The following is a 16,614-nucleotide window of genomic DNA, read 5'->3' as shown; positions in this document are numbered from 1 at the left end:
CTTCATGGTTATCCCCCTGGATGGAATAGACCAAAGGGAAGAAGAAATAAGGCTTCTGCTCATGCTGTCATTACAACTCCAGAAGTCTAAAATCAAAATAGTAATGAGCAACAAAAGTTTTGCTTCACTCCAAAGGAATTTAATAAACTAATGGCACTTGCAAATTTAGCACATCCCAATTCTTCCAACCAAAATAATGTCCAACCAACTGTTAATCTTGTCACCACCTCTCAATTTTCTGGTAAAGTGCAATCTACACTTAAACCAACTTTATTTTCTTGTAATTCTGTTGCTTCTAAGCCAAATCCCAGATTATATTGGATTCTTGACACAAGTGTAACATATTATATAATCTGCTCACCACTTTTATATCACTCTATACCTAAACTAATTAATGCATCCATAAATCTCCCTAATGGTACTACAGCTCCAGCTACACATATTGGTACTGTATGTCTCTTAGATTCCTTATTTTTACATAATGTCTTGTTTGTTCCTCATTTTTCATTTAATCTACTATCTCTTTCCAAACTCACTAAACAATCTAGTCTTTCTCTTATCTTTACTGCTTCTCATTGTTTTTAATAGGACAAGTCAGTGGAGAAGATGATTGGGATTGCTCTTGAGAAAGAAGGACTTTACCATCTAACTCAAGCTTCATCAAAAGTTAAAACCTACAATTTATTTCAGTTTAATTCTACACCTTTTACTTTATCTTTTACTCACAAAACATTAGATATATGGCATTGTAGATTAGGCAATGTATCTAGTTCAAGATTACATTCTCTCAAACAGATTGATTCTGCTATCACTTTTGATTGTACAAATGTTTGTGACATATGTCTTTTAGCAAAGAAAAGAAGGCTTCCTTTTCTTGTATAACAAAGTAATTCTAATAAAAGTTTCGATTTGATCCATTGTGATATATGGGGTCCTTTTGGCACTACTTCTTAGTCTGGTTTTAGATATTTTTTCACTATAGTCGATGACTTCACAAGGTGTACTTGGGTATACATGCTTAAAGCTAAATCAGAAGTGTCATCTTTAATCAAAACTTTCTGTAAAATGATAGCAAACTAGTTTTCCTCTTCTGTCAAAGCTATACGGTCTGAAAATGGACCAGAATTTTTACTCACAAAATTTTATCATAAATATGGTATTTTGCATTAGAGAAGTTGTGTAGAAACTCCACAACAAAATGGTGTTGTGAAGAGAAAACATCAACATCTACCGAGCACTGCAAAAGCCTTAATGTTTCAAGCAAATCTACCATTAATTTTTTGGAGTGACTATGTGCTTACTGCAGCACACATAATCAATTGAATTCTCAATCTACTTCAAAATAAATCCCCTTTTGAAAGGATTTTTAATAAAACATCTAATCTTTCTCATTTAAAAATTTTTGGTTGCCTTTGCTTTGCATCAACTTTAAATAGTCACAAAAATAAATTTGATTCAAGAGCCACAAAGTATATATTCCTAGGATATCCTTCTGATATTAAGGGTTATAAGCTCATGGATCTGAACACCAATAAGATAATTGTTTCTCGGAATGTCATAGTCCATAAAACAATTTTTCTTTTCCAAATGTTACCACCAAATCCTGAACATCATTCCTTTATGTCTCCTATTTCACAAACTTTTTCAGTTTCCCCTTCTTCCAGCTCATTCTTCAATTCATATCAGAATATAGAATCTGCATCACCACATAATAATTCTACTCTTTTCTCTGAACCTCATACACACGTTGATTTAGACTCATCTACATTTCTATCTCCTTCCAATATGGATCCAATATCTGATTTAACTGACAAAGAAGTCCTATAACTCAGAAAATCAACCTGAATTAAATAAAAACCCTCATATCTGCAAGACTATTATTGTGGTAATATCTCTTTATCTCAAAGTGCAACTCAGGCATCTACTTCAACTGACCCTCCTGGTAATTTCTATTCTCTTCACCATTTTCTTTCTACCAGTAGACTGACCACATCACATAAAGATTTTTTAACTTATATCACAAACTCTCCAAAACCCAAAACATATCAACAAACTTCTAGACTACATGAATGGCAAGCTGCCATGAAAAATGAACTTAATGCTTTGGAGTTGAATAAAACTTGGGAGCTTGTTACTCTTCCTACAAATAAAATGACTATTGGTTGTAAATGGGTATTCAAAGTAAAATATAAAGTTGATGGAACTATAGAAAGACATAAAGTTAGATTGGTGGCCAAAGGGTATACTCACCAAGAAGGCCTAGATTTCTTTGAATCTTTCTCTCTTGTGGTCAAAATTACATCCATTCGATTATTACTTGCTATAGCTGCAGTCAAATAGTGACATCTCCATCAACTAGATGTCAATAATGCATTTCTACATGGTGATTTACATGAAGAGGTATACATGGAATTGCCTCCTAGATTGGCTGTCCAAGGAGAATAAAAAGTTTGTTGTCTTTTGAAGAGTCTCTATAGCTTAAAGCAGGCTTCTAGGCAATGGTTTGCCAAGCTATTTCCTATGGATTTGTTCAAGGTAATTCTGATTGTTCTCTGTTCATTAAGAAATTTGACAGTTCCTTTATGAACTTATTAGTTTATGTGGATGATGTGCTCTTGGAAAGTAATAGTATTCAGGAAATTGAAAGGTTGAAGTCCTTTTTAGATGCAAAATTCAAAGACTTAGGACAGCTAAAATACTTTCTTGGCTTGGAAGTTGCATGGTCCAAAACTGGTATCTCTTTATGCCAACGAAAGTATATACTTAATTTACTTGCTGACACGGGTTTAACTGGTTCAAAACCTGTTGCCTTCCCTATGGAATCTACTCTCAAGTTATCAAAAAATGATAATTTATATGGAGATCCATCAGGTTATCGAAGACCAGGCTTGAATTAGCCTATTCTGTACAAGTGCTCAGTCAGTTTTTAGCAAAACCTATTGTCAGTCACCACCAAGCAGCCATTCAGGTATTGAGGTATCTAAAGGCTACTCCGGGGCAACGTCTTTTCTTCCCATCCTCTTCAGATTTTCAATTAAAGGGTTTTTCAAAAAGTGATTGGGCAGGTTGTGTAGATACTCGAAGGATTGTCACTGGTTTTGCAATTTTTATTGGCAACTCATTGATTTCATGGAAATCAAAGAAACAAGTTACCATTAGTCGTTCGTCTGCAAAGGCATAATACTGAGCCCTTGCTACTACAACATGTGGAATTCAATGACTATTGTATGCCTTACAAGACTTGGATATCAATCATTCCCAGTCAGCTCTGTTATATACTGACAATAAATCAGTAATGTCCATAGCTACAAATCCTGTTCAGCATGAGAGAACGAAGCATATCCAGATTGATTGTCATCTTATTTGAGAAAAAAATGCAGCAACATGTTATTAAACTTTTCTATATTCCGTCAAGATTACAGGTAGCAGACATATTTACAAAGCCCCTCAGATCTTTATCTTTTCATCATAATCTTCACAAGATGAACATTCTTAACATCCATGTTCATCTTGAGAGGGGGGGGGGGGGTGTTGGAGTATTCCATCTTATATTGAGAACATGGAATTAAAAAGGAAAGAAGAAAGAGTTAAAACAGAAAGGAAGTTAGAAGAGAAGAGTTAGTTAGTAGAGATTAGCTAAAGAATTAGTTAGAATAGTTAGTTATTAGTTTATTTTGTTATTTTGATGTATTACAAATATGACTCAAGTCTGATGTAAATTCATTCATTCAATTACAATTCAGTATTACTATTTTGCTGTCTCTATTTTTTTTCACCAAGTTCAGATTCTCAACACGACAAGCAATTACATTTGTATAAATATTTCTCTTATATGTAATTTATTATAGAAAAGATAAAAAAGAAAAAACATTATTAAAAATTTATATCTCTTCTTGGAGAGTTAATGTCTTCCTTCAAGTTTATAGGACAAGAGGTAGTAAATGCATCCACTCAACATTGCTTTTTAGAATATTTAATATTTATATCAGCCTCAAAATAAAAAATTTGAAATTGAGAAACAAATTATAAAGTAATAAAGTATTAGTCAACCATAATTGATCAACCATTTGAGTGAATTTGAGAATTGTATTTTTGAAAAGAGTTTAGGGGATTTACAAATATAAAATCTGCTAATAAGTTAGAAGAGGGATTATTATTTTTATAAAGTTTTTGTTGAATGTACTTTCACTCTTATCTTTTATTTTTAGCTTTTCTTGATCTCTTTGAAAATTTTAAAAAAATGATACAAAAAAATACATATAATATGATCGGTCCAATTTAACTTGCATACATCAGGGTATATATGCTATAAGTGTGTGTGTGACATATATATATATATATATATATATATATATATATGTATCTTGTATCGAATAATTTTAATTTGTAACTTTTATTAAAAGAAAGGAAAAAAAGGAACCACATGTTTCATTACTTAGAATTAATTTATATATGCACGCTAGTAATGATGCCTTCATTCATGTACACGAAAAGATGATTAAATCTTACATACACTTCTGATTAATAATATTTTATGTATTTCATCAAAATTGAAATAAAAAATTTAAAAATTTAAAAACATAAAATAATAAAATATTAACCCAGTCAGATATTGTTGGATTGCCAAACTTTTTAATAATAAAATTAACGCTTGATTTATGAGGAAGAAATTATGGGTCACTCACTTTTTTTTCTTTTTTCTGCTCGGTATTATTTTAGAGAAGCTTAAATTTAGACTTGAGAAAATTTCTTTTTTGAAAAGACTTGAGAACGAGAGGTTTGCAAATATAAATTTATTAAGATACTACCAATGCCAACTTGACCATAAGGCCATTAAACAGTTTGTCCCAAATTTTTTTTTAATATGAACATTATTTATGATATCATCTCTTCCCGTGCATTGATTTTACCGCTATCTCCAAAGTGAGCGTTGCCAATTTTTTTTTTTAATATTAATATTATTTATGATGTTATTTCTTTCCATACATTGATTTTTCCACTATCTCAAAAGTAAATAAAATTGTATTTTAAAAAGTAAAGTAATTGTAATTTAATTCTTTTTTTTTTTTAAGTCTCAATGTAATCTTGAATAGAAAAATTAATTTTAAATAAAAATAAAAATAAAAATAAATCAAAATATTAAGACTTCCTAATTAAATCATTCACCTAAGGTCCCATATTGTGAAAAGTTAGCCCTGGATACTACTTAGTTATGGGCAGATTTATATATTACTTTCACAATATTTTAAATGAATGCAATTTCTCTACTGTTTACATCTGTATCAATTAATTAATTCAATGGATTAGCTGGGATTCATTTAATTATAGTCGCAGCTTGTGAGTTTTTTGAAGTTTGTACATGGGACACGTGTTCATTTAAGAGATATTTGCTTGTACCTTTGGTTCTATTTAATGCACTTTTGCTTGGCTAGATAATTGCATTTAAAACTTGAATTAGTAATCAAAAATTAGTTTTTTCTTATTTATCAAATTTAGCTGTAAATTCTAAGACCCCGTTTCGTATTCGAAAAATGCTTAAATAAAAAAATAAAAAAAATCATTTTTCATCTTAATAGTTGCCAAAAAATAAAAAAATATATATCAAAGACATAAACAGAAATTTAATTTTACATATTATTAATACTTATTTTTAATTTTTAAATATATTAATTTGAACATATTTTCATTTTAATAATATCTGATGTAGACAGAAATCACAATAAAAAATTAATTACTTTCATTTTTCTTTCTTTTCATTTCCCTAATAAATATCGGACCAAATCATATTTTTCAGGGCATAAATTGATTAGGATAAATGACTTTGATAAAAGAAAAAAAAAATTAAAAAAAAAATTGCATTATGCATTTTCTATCTAGGTAAAATATTGATGATTGAGAATGAATTTTTTTTTTAAAATTTTTTGTTAATTAAATTACTATATATGTAACACCCCAAATCCGCCAAGCGGGGCCCGAGGTGTTCTGTGTTTCATTTACCTATCTCTGATACCATAATTATCATCCAAGTAGCGGAATATAATTAAATATCCTCAAATAAAATACCAGAGTATTATATTACACGACCAAAAAAGAAATTTTCATCTGTCCATATTATATAACTAGAATTTTAAAACAATATAAACTTAAAGACGTTAAAGTTCTTACAAACACTTATACTACACTATGCTAACCAACCCTGCCTTGAGCACGTTAAGTTCAATCACGTGAAGGTCTTGAAAAATAAGTTGTATATTGGGGTGAGACACTTCTCAGTAAAGACAAAATATATTATTATCAGTGTGTGATAATATGAGTTTTAGTGTAAACAAAATATACTCGTTTATTAATTCACAGCAACAGTAAGGACACTTATAACTATACTCACATATATTCAACATCAATCATACCATAGAACCTGCATACACATACACCACAACACATCTACATTTACCATACATTCAATCCAAATCCATGCACTCACACCTATAATTGAAAATATACATTTACTTCACTTCCCGTCATTCTTAGGGCATACCTCCCCATCGTTCCCCCCACGTTCTTACTTCACATGCTTCCACAGTCACAAAACACACAACCCTATTCATAGTAAAACAGTAAGACGACCTCCTCATGCCTGCCAATGTCTTACCCCATCTATATAAATGACAATATAACAATCTCCTCAAATCCTGCCAATGTTATATTGTGATATATAATAGGTACAATATAACGAACTCCTCACTCCTACCAACATTATATTGCAATTTACATGAATAACAACGCAACACCATAACATATAAGTTAAATGCACCACAACAATCACAACCAGTTTATTAAAAAAAATATTAATCTCATGCCACATGATTTAAGCATTAAACCATAATTAATGACCAAAAATCATCATTTCCATATGCCTAAATAATTCAGAAAAATCATATGTAGTATTTCGATATCCAAATTCTCAATCTAATCGGTTAATCTATGAAATAACAATTATTATAAAATCTCTATACTCACAAACACTAGTTTAATCAACTAATAATAATAATAATAATAATAATCCAAAATCCAATTTCCATATATCTGAATACTTAGAAAACATATATATCAATTTCTGTAATCACATATTAAAATTTAATTGGTTAATTTATAAAAATTCCTGGCATAATTTAGTTCCCTTACCTTAACCTTAGAGTAGTGATCCCCAAATGACGATTCCACTCCGGTTAAAATGACAACGATCAAAGCTAAGACCCCATGGTGGTATTCGTTTTTTGATTTGGTTTACGAATGGAGAAAAATTTTAGAGAGAGGGAGTGAGTGTGTAAGGGGAGAGAGAGAGAGAGAGAGAGAGAGAGAGAGAGAGAGAGAGAGAGAGAGAGAGAGAGATATTGTAACACCCTAAACCTAAAAATAGGGCTTGACGCGTTAGTCTACTTAAATCATGCTCTGTGGCGCCCCGAACCCACCTGGTGGGACCTAGGTACCACAAAATCTATTTTCCTGTACCTGTTATTCTATTGACAATTACGCAGCGGAAAACATAACTACAATCCTCAACTAATATGATATCTGAGTTTTCTACATCTATTTACATTCCAAAATAAACTATTCATCTACCTGTATCCATACATATACATATCTCCAAAAATATAATCTACGACTTCTAGTATTCACAACTCAGAAGATTTAAAACATAAAACATAAAACTTAAACATCCCAAAAGTATCATCAATGATTATACTCTTTTTCTTGTTATATCCAAAAATGCTATAATAACCCTGAGCTCTCTAAGCTTGATCACGTGGAAGTCCTAAAAAAGATAAATTCGTATTCGGGTGAGACATATTTCAGTATGGGAAGAAATAATATATTAAAGCAGTGTGTGACTGATTACGCGCCGAAATTGTGTAATTGGACGTTTAACCCGGGCTTTACCGTTTATATTTTTAATTAAATGTCCAAATTTATTCAATATTTTAATAAAGTGTCAAAATTATCATTCTTGAACTTTATTGCACTATTTATGAGAATTTGGTAATTTTTTGTCGCAGGAAAATTCCCGGGAATCAAAACCGACACTTGTTTGTATTTTATGCATAACTTTTTCGTCTGAACTTCGATCGAGACGATTCAAATTTCTGGAGAAAAAGGAAAGGATCATCTATCAACTTTCGTGTTTTGAGTTTTGTGAGACACGGGCTCCAGAAGAGTCAGATTTGCGATGAACAGAGAATGAAAACAATGAAAAAATATAGCAATTCGGGTTTCCTATTCGGGTCTAGGGCTTTCCCCCCCTATCCTATTTAACCCTTCTCTTTCTCTTCCTGCGTAGGCAGCCCCCATGGCTCCCCATTCTCCTCTTCTCCTTCTTCTTCTTCTTCTTCTTCTTCTTCTTCTTCTTCTTCTTTAGTTTGTTTTTTTTTTGTTCTTTTCAATTCTGCTTCTCTCCCTTTGTCTCTCTTCCTTCCCTTTGTCTTTCCTCCCTCACTCTCCCCCTTTCCTCTGTTTTTCTTGGCATCCTCTACCCTCTTGCAGTACGGCCAGCCTCCTCCACCATCTTCAGCAGTCCCCAAGCACAGCAGAACACTAGCCGACTCCATAGCAGGACCACCAAAGCGCAGCAGCAACTTCTCTAGCACAGCAGCAACTTCACGGCTCCGTGGATTTGTTTTTCTCTCTCTCTTTTCCTTTCTTTCTTTATTTTATTTACTTTTCTTTGAATCTTGGAATATTGAAGAAAGTTTAGTTTTTTTTTTAATGTTATGGAGTTTTCTTTCTTTTTGTTTAAGTTGAGTAATGTTGAGTATTTCATTATTGTTAAATTAATCTCTTTGTTTATCTAATTGATAGTTATTTTAATTTAGCATTCTTAATTAAATTCAGATTTTTTTTTTGTCGAAATTCGATTTAGTTAGGGTCTATGATTAGTAAAGGTTGTGTTTTTATTGTGTTCCATTATTGTTTACGTTTTTAAAATTTCTGTTAAATTCACGTTTGCATTTAAATTGTGAGTCTTGATTTGATCTCTTAATTGTGCTAAAGGTTCGATTTTTAGTAGGTTCGGTTTTTTTTTAGTATGTGTCTAGTTTAGTTTCCATTGTGTGTTTTTAATTCCATGTTCTAGGTTGCCATTTTTAATTAACGCGTGTCCCAATGTTTCCTTAAGTAGACTAGGGTTTTCATTATTATTATTTTAATTCCATGTTTAAAGTTTCCATTTTTAGTTAGTATGATCTAGTGTTTCCTTAAGTAGACTAAGGTTTTCATTATTGTTATTAAATTCCGTGTGTGATAGTTTTAGGACTTTAATTCTTTTTTCATTTAAGTCTCCACAATCTTGAAAACCCGAATCTGAACTGAGTTCAGTACCTTTTTAATTTCGATTGGAAGAAAGTAAAATTTGAGATTAAAATGCATTTCCTGAGGAGACGATCTAGCCTTTGGGCTTAATATTACACGATAGAACTCCTATACTTGGGATAGCTTCCGAGCTGCTCATTTTTTGAGTGAGTCAAGTTTTTGGGGCCGTTGCCGGGGAATGTTGTTCTTAGTCTCAAATTTGCGTTTTTCCCGTCATGTTTATTAGTTTTAAGAAAAAGAAAACAAAATCAGAAAACAAAAAAAGAAAAAAATTTCAAGTTTTGAAAAATGGCTGCACCTGCACCGCGCACGATAATGGATTTTATGCAGCTTGAATATGCCACTGCATCCTCTTCTATTATTTTGCCTTATGATGAGTTTAATTTCATGATGCAGCGCGGGAGGACATCACTGCTACCCAAGTTCTATGGGACAGAATCTGAGTGCCCATATCAGCACTTAGCAGAGTTTGAATTAACCTGCAACATGTTTTTCTCTCATGCTAAAGCTGACGAATCTACTAGACTAAATTTATTTCTTGCTACTTTGCAGGATAGGGCACTAATTTGGTTTCATTCCTTGAGACCTCACTCTATCACTAATTGGAATGATATGGAGCGTGAATTTCTGCATGCATTTTGTCCCTCACAGAATACTCAATTTTTGCAGGAACAGATTCTTAATTTTGCGCAGCAGGATGACGAGACATTTAGGGCTTGCTGGGAGAGATTCAAGGATCTACTAAGCACTTGTCCACATCACGGGTTTGATTCATGGAGGTTAGCTGATTATTTTTATACTACTCTTACCCTTGGTTGCAAGTGTTTTGTCCAGACTATGTCTAATGGAGAGCCCGTCAGCGAGGATCCAGATCAGGTATTATCATTCTTTGATTACTTAGCTGACAATGTCCCACAGTGCAACACACAATACACTCAGGCACCTATGACTACACATCCTATCAGCACAATTAGTGGTGGTGATGCATATGAACCACCAAACTGCCTAGATATTCCTCCGCCTCAATACCAGCCACCACAGATCCCTCAGAGCTGTACGCCGTCGGAATTTCTAGAGGATAGCATAACTCAGATGGCGAACATGCTCCAGCAGTTCATGCAAACTCAAGTCGATCATAATAATGAATTGTGGGACACCATTAATGCGATAAGCACGCAGTTGGACATCTTAGAAAATGAAGAATTGCTCGCAGAACCTCAACCTAGTCCTCAAGAGTACCAGTAGCCACACCAACAAATACACGATGTTTCTCTTGAGACAGCAGAGGCCACCACTACTTCGAGAAGCGAGAAAGAATTTCCCCAACCTGAGATGCTCATCATCGAACAATCAGTTGTCCCAGCACTAGAAGTCATGGCTGAACCAGAAGAGGTCAAAGAAAAATCAGAGGAAACGGGGCCACAAGCGGAGCATTTAGTTGATGATGAGACTGATACTCATACGGAGTACCAACCTATGGTACCTCATGCTCCGAGCTCAGAAACCATGAAACCATCACTCCCGCCTGAATCAGATGTTAAGGAGCCTAATGTGGAGGCAGACTCTTGCAGTGGTTTGATGATATGTACACTCGATAAAGAGGGTGACCAGACTGGTGAGAGCCTAATTTTTAAGGAACCAGGTAAAACTTTTATTGTTAATGCTTCTGAAGAACTGCAGGTAATTATTCCGATCACTTTCTCTCAACCGTTAATTCGTAAAGAAGCACATTTCCTGGAAACGATGTTGAATAAAGACCCTTTCTTGTCAAAACAAGAGGGTCGATCTACACACAAATTGTTTGGTATTTTGACACGCATTAATTTATCTGAGGTTGATTTTCGTGCAGGTATGAAGACTGATTCACTGTGGCGGCTCAAATTTGGAGAACCGCCGATGCAATTTATAAACCTGCGGCCACCAGAAGAAATTCCTCCTGAGCCTCCGCCAGACAATTGTGATGTTTTTCTTTCTCTTATTTTCCCTTTATTTTATCTTATTTTATTTTTAGTTAGTTTTCAAGTTTATTTTCTCGTAGTTCGATTTTTGTTATTTCGCCACTCAGGTACGCTTTACTTTTCCCGTGCACAGTCCTTTCTATTTCCCCTATGCTTTCACATTGAGGACAATGTTCCACTTTAGTTTGGGGGGATGAGCATTCGCATGTGACACTGTGCACATACACCTACCGGGTTTTATTATTTCAAAACAAAAACAAAAAAAAAAATCAAAAAAAAATAAAAAAAAAATCAAAAAAAAAAATTCAAAAAGAAAGAGAGAGAAAGAAAGGAGGAGCACTGAGGAATTGCACTGCACTATGCCATGCTTAACACTGTGTATACCTTTCACATACTTGCGTATAACTTTAGAATGACACATTTGAGTCAATCATGCATAGTTTATCTTTATATGATTTTATGACTCCATGAAGAATCGATTGGTAGTACATTCGTGTTAATTTGGCTATATAATTTCTTGTATCTACATGCATCTCACGAGGCTGAATAAACACATTCACGTGATTCATTGCACTTAGGGTTTCAGGTGAGCACTGAGAGAACCCCCGTGGAGACTATGACACCTTGTAAGATATCCTTGAGCTATTTATCGTCCTTTTGAGCATTAATATCAAATCAGAGTTCATGGAACTCAATTCTCTTTTTCTGGATGATTCCTTGTACACTAGTTTATTTTTTTGATTTGCTAGCCTAGAGGTGACACCTAGTGGGGAGATAGAAACCTAGGTCTTGTAGCCTACTAAAGATGTGAAGGCTGAGCCACCCCTAGAGATAGACTTAATTCATGAACTCCTATTCGAGCTCAATTCCCATTGATTGTTTGAAGATTACAAAAGAAGTGTAATATTGTCCTTATTGCTCAAGAAAAGACAGAAAATAAAGAATGAGCAGAAAAAAGAATAAGCAATACACATGCGCATGAAATGAAATGTCAATGCCAGCCCAAATACATATCACAAAAAGTCAAGGACGACACATATTTTCCACGTATGAAGATTCTTCAACCGGTTAATGCCTCAGATGTATTCACGACAAGTTTGTGAGTAAGTTGATCTAGGATGGTCTCGGTTGGATATGGCGAGTAGGTGAGAAGATGCTAGGGTGAAGGACCCAACACCTCATAGATAGGCTAGATCCTTTCAAGACTAGTTCACTCCATATACCTAGCGTTTGTTCCTTTTTAATATGTGGGATGTTTGATCGCGACATTCTTCCTCACATATGGTGAGTGAAACCATTCCTTTTGAGTGTTTTTTAGGGTATACCAGTTAGGCCGAGTCAAAGCGACCGTTCTGTAGGTGTCCACTGGCGTCCTAGGTGTACTGAGTCACACACATCACACACACCTCGAGATTTTACCTGTTTATACTCAAACTTATATGATTGCATTAACTCTGAATGTGCCATTGATTAACTTCATGTGAGTATAATGCTCTTAAATGACATATAAACGATGAAACTTGCATGGGTGACGTGTTTTGGAGTCATGTGCATTGAATATGAACGAGCTTGTGTGAAATTCAGTTATGTTCTTGTATGTGAAGTGGTATAGTTATGTTACATATGCATTGATTTCATGATCACTGGAGTTTATAGTTGTAGATACCACCCTGAGATTCATTCACGTCATTTGCTAGAGACTAGCAAAACGTTAGTTGGGGGGTGTGATTACAAGCCGAAACTGTGTAATTGGACGTTTAACCCGGGCTTTACCGTTTATATTTTTAATTAAATGTCCAAATTTATTCAATATTTTAATAAAGTGTCAAAATCATCATTCTTGAACTTTATTGCACTATTTATGAGAATTTGGTAATTTTTTGTCGCAGGAAAATTCCCGGGAATCAAAACCGACACTTGTTTGTATTTTATGCATAACTTTTTCGTCTGAGCTTCGATCAAGACGATTCAAATTTCTGAAGAAAGAGGAAAGGATCATCTATCAACTTTCGTGTTTTGAGTTTTGTGAGACACGGGCTCCAGAAGAGTCAGATTTGCGATGAACAGAGAATGAAAACAATGAAAAAATATAGCAATTCGGGTTTCCTATTCGGGTCTAGGGCTTTCCCCCCCTATCCTATTTAACCCTTCTCTTTCTCTTCCTGCGTAGGCAGCCCCCATGGCTCCCCATTCTCCTCTTCTCCTTCTTCTTCTTCTTCTTCTTCTTCTTCTTCTTCTTTAGTTTGTTTTTTTTTTGTTCTTTTCAATTCTGCTTCTCTCCCTTTGTCTCTCTTCCTTCCCTTTGTCTTTCCTCCCTCACTCTCCCCCTTTCCTCTGTTTTTCTTGGCATCCTCTACCCTCTTGCAGTACGGCCAGCCTCCTCCACCATCTTCAGCAGTCCCCAAGCACAGCAGAACACTAGCCGACTCCATAGCAGGACCACCAAAGCGCAGCAGCAACTTCTCTAGCACAGCAGCAACTTCACGGCTCCGTGGATTTGTTTTTCTCTCTCTCTTTTCCTTTCTTTCTTTATTTTATTTACTTTTCTTTGAATCTTGGAATATTGAAGAAAGTTTAGTTTTTTTTTTAATGTTATGGAGTTTTCTTTCTTTTTGTTTAAGTTGAGTAATGTTGAGCATTTCATTATTGTTAAATTAATCTCTTTGTTTATCTAATTGATAGTTATTTTAATTTAACATTCTTAATTAAATTCAGATTTTTTTTTTTGTCGAAATTCGATTTAGTTAGGGTCTATGATTAGTAAAGGTTGTGTTTTTATTGTGTTCCGTTATTGTTTACGTTTTTAAAATTTCTGTTAAATTCACGTTTGCATTTAAATTGTGAGTCTTGATTTGATCTCTTAATTGTGCTAAAGGTTCGATTTTTAGTAGGTTCGGTTTTTTTTTAGTATGTGTCTAGTTTAGTTTCCATTGTGTGTTTTTAATTCCATGTTCTAGGTTGCCATTTTTAATTAACGCGTGTCCCAATGTTTCCTTAAGTAGACTAGGGTTTTCATTATTATTATTTTAATTCCATGTTTAAAGTTTCCATTTTTAGTTAGTATGATCTAGTGTTTCCTTAAGTAGACTAAGGTTTTCATTATTGTTATTAAATTCCGTGTGTGATAGTTTTAGGACTTTAATTCTTTTTTCATTTAAGTCTCCACAATCTTGAAAACCCGAATCTGAACTGAGTTCAGTACCTTTTTAATTTCGATTGGAAGAAAGTAAAATTTGAGATTAAAATGCATTCCCTGAGGAGACGATCTAGCCTTTGGGCTTAATATTACACGATAGAACTCCTATACTTGGGATAGCTTCCGAGCTGCTCATTTTTTGAGTGAGTCAGTGACCAACGTGAGATTTGTAAATAACATATGTATATGTATTCATCATTTGCATATCATTATCATAATTTTTAAAATCCTTTCCTGAGTCTGATAAAAAACATATAAGGTATTTTACCCACGAAAATACCTAAGAATTGGGGTGATTATTCACCCATAAAAGTAGCACCCCTTTACTCTGATACCTTAGGAAATCAATGGTCACAACTGAAACATATCAAGACACTTACCTTACTCAGTAAGCCCTCAGGTGAAAAAGTAATCTCGTACTCACACAATTCATACAAAGGTTTACCAGTAAAGGCTCTCGAAAATAAGGAAATTTACTTGCTCATACAAGTAATTTCCCTCTGCCCAAATACGTTATGCAGCCTATTGCTACATCTGATACCTATTAGGGCACTCACCTTTCTTAGCAAGCCCTCAGGAAAAGAGTTTGCCCCACCCATATAACTACATATCATACTTGCATGAATACTGATACTACAATAATACATTACTCTGTCTGTCATTTATTCTATATTTCTCATCTGTTCATGCTCTCAACTTTGACATTTCATAGCGTTTCACTTTACGTGGCTATTTCTCATTTTAAATTGTTCACATTTCATTTCCATCTCATTCACCTTTCATTTCATTCTTTCCATTTCATTTTCTGCATTCATTACTACAACTCCTTTCAGCTGTACATCAGTTAGTCCACATAAATATGTGCTATTCTGCTACTAAAGCTCTTTTCAGTTGTTCATTAGATAGCCCACATAGATATGCGCTATTCTACTACCACAGCTCTTTTCAGCTGTTCATTATTTATCCATGGTTGAATTAACAATCATATGCAGTATAATTCATAACACATTTTCATTCTCTTTGCATTTCCTATATAGCCTGCATTTCATACATATAACATAATTCAACGTATAGTTTCCATTTTACTCATGCCACACAATTTAGCAATATATTTCAAACATTTTCTGTAAAATAAGCTAACCCTCATTTATCATTCATATACTGAAAGTATACCTTTAAGTTCCTACACAATTATCCTAAAAAATCTTTCACTTTCATCAACCTATTTTCACAAGTACATATCAAATAAAACAGCCCTAGGTTCAGAAATTATAATTTAAATGGTCGGCATTTTATACCTATACGGAAACATATACATATATACTTAACATAATTCATTTCTCCGTTTAATTCATAAAACTTGGTTTAATATATATTTTTCCTTTTACCCGTTTTCTTTAACTACGCCAACAAAAACACCAAATGATGTCTATGGCGCTCCCGAACTCTAAATCAAAAAACTCTAGTTTAATCAAATAAATCCCAAATAACATACTATTTCTACATTTCCTTGACCTATTAGCCTCAAATAAACATTTAAAATCTCAAAACTAAGAATCTTAATCCTTACCTCAACTTTGGAGCGTTTCTCGAAAAGCTCAGTTTAGAAATCTGCTCCGGTAGATGTGTAGAGAATCTTCCCTAGAACACCATAGCGGTCTCCATTTTTCGATTCAGTCTGAATCTGGGCCGAATTTGAAGAGAGAAGGCAGAGAGGCATTTTAGAGAGAGAAAAAAAAGAAAACAGTTTTCTTCGCAGAGAAGCTTCCTCAACCTTTCTTATACACGCTACTGCCATATGGCTTCGTCGACGACGGTGAAACTTAAAATCTGAAATTCACTCACTTAGGATCTCTTCGTCGACGAAGAACTGAACTTCATCAACGATCTTTAGAAGAACACTCATCAACGAAGACAAGAAATTCGTCGACGAGGTATGCTATTCTCCTTTTAAAATTCCCCATTTTTTCCTTATTCTTTATTTATCTATTCCATCTATTATCTTCCTAATTATTTAATCATTATAATTTTTTCAGGTCTTTACAGATACAGAGAGGGACGTGAGAGGGGTGAGCGTGATAGGGGGTGAGTTGGGGG

Source organism: Malania oleifera, chromosome 8 (genome assembly GCF_029873635.1).
Source record: "Malania oleifera isolate guangnan ecotype guangnan chromosome 8, ASM2987363v1, whole genome shotgun sequence".
Taxonomy (NCBI): domain Eukaryota; kingdom Viridiplantae; phylum Streptophyta; class Magnoliopsida; order Santalales; family Ximeniaceae; genus Malania; species Malania oleifera.
Note: the sequence above shows the minus strand (reverse complement) of the source record.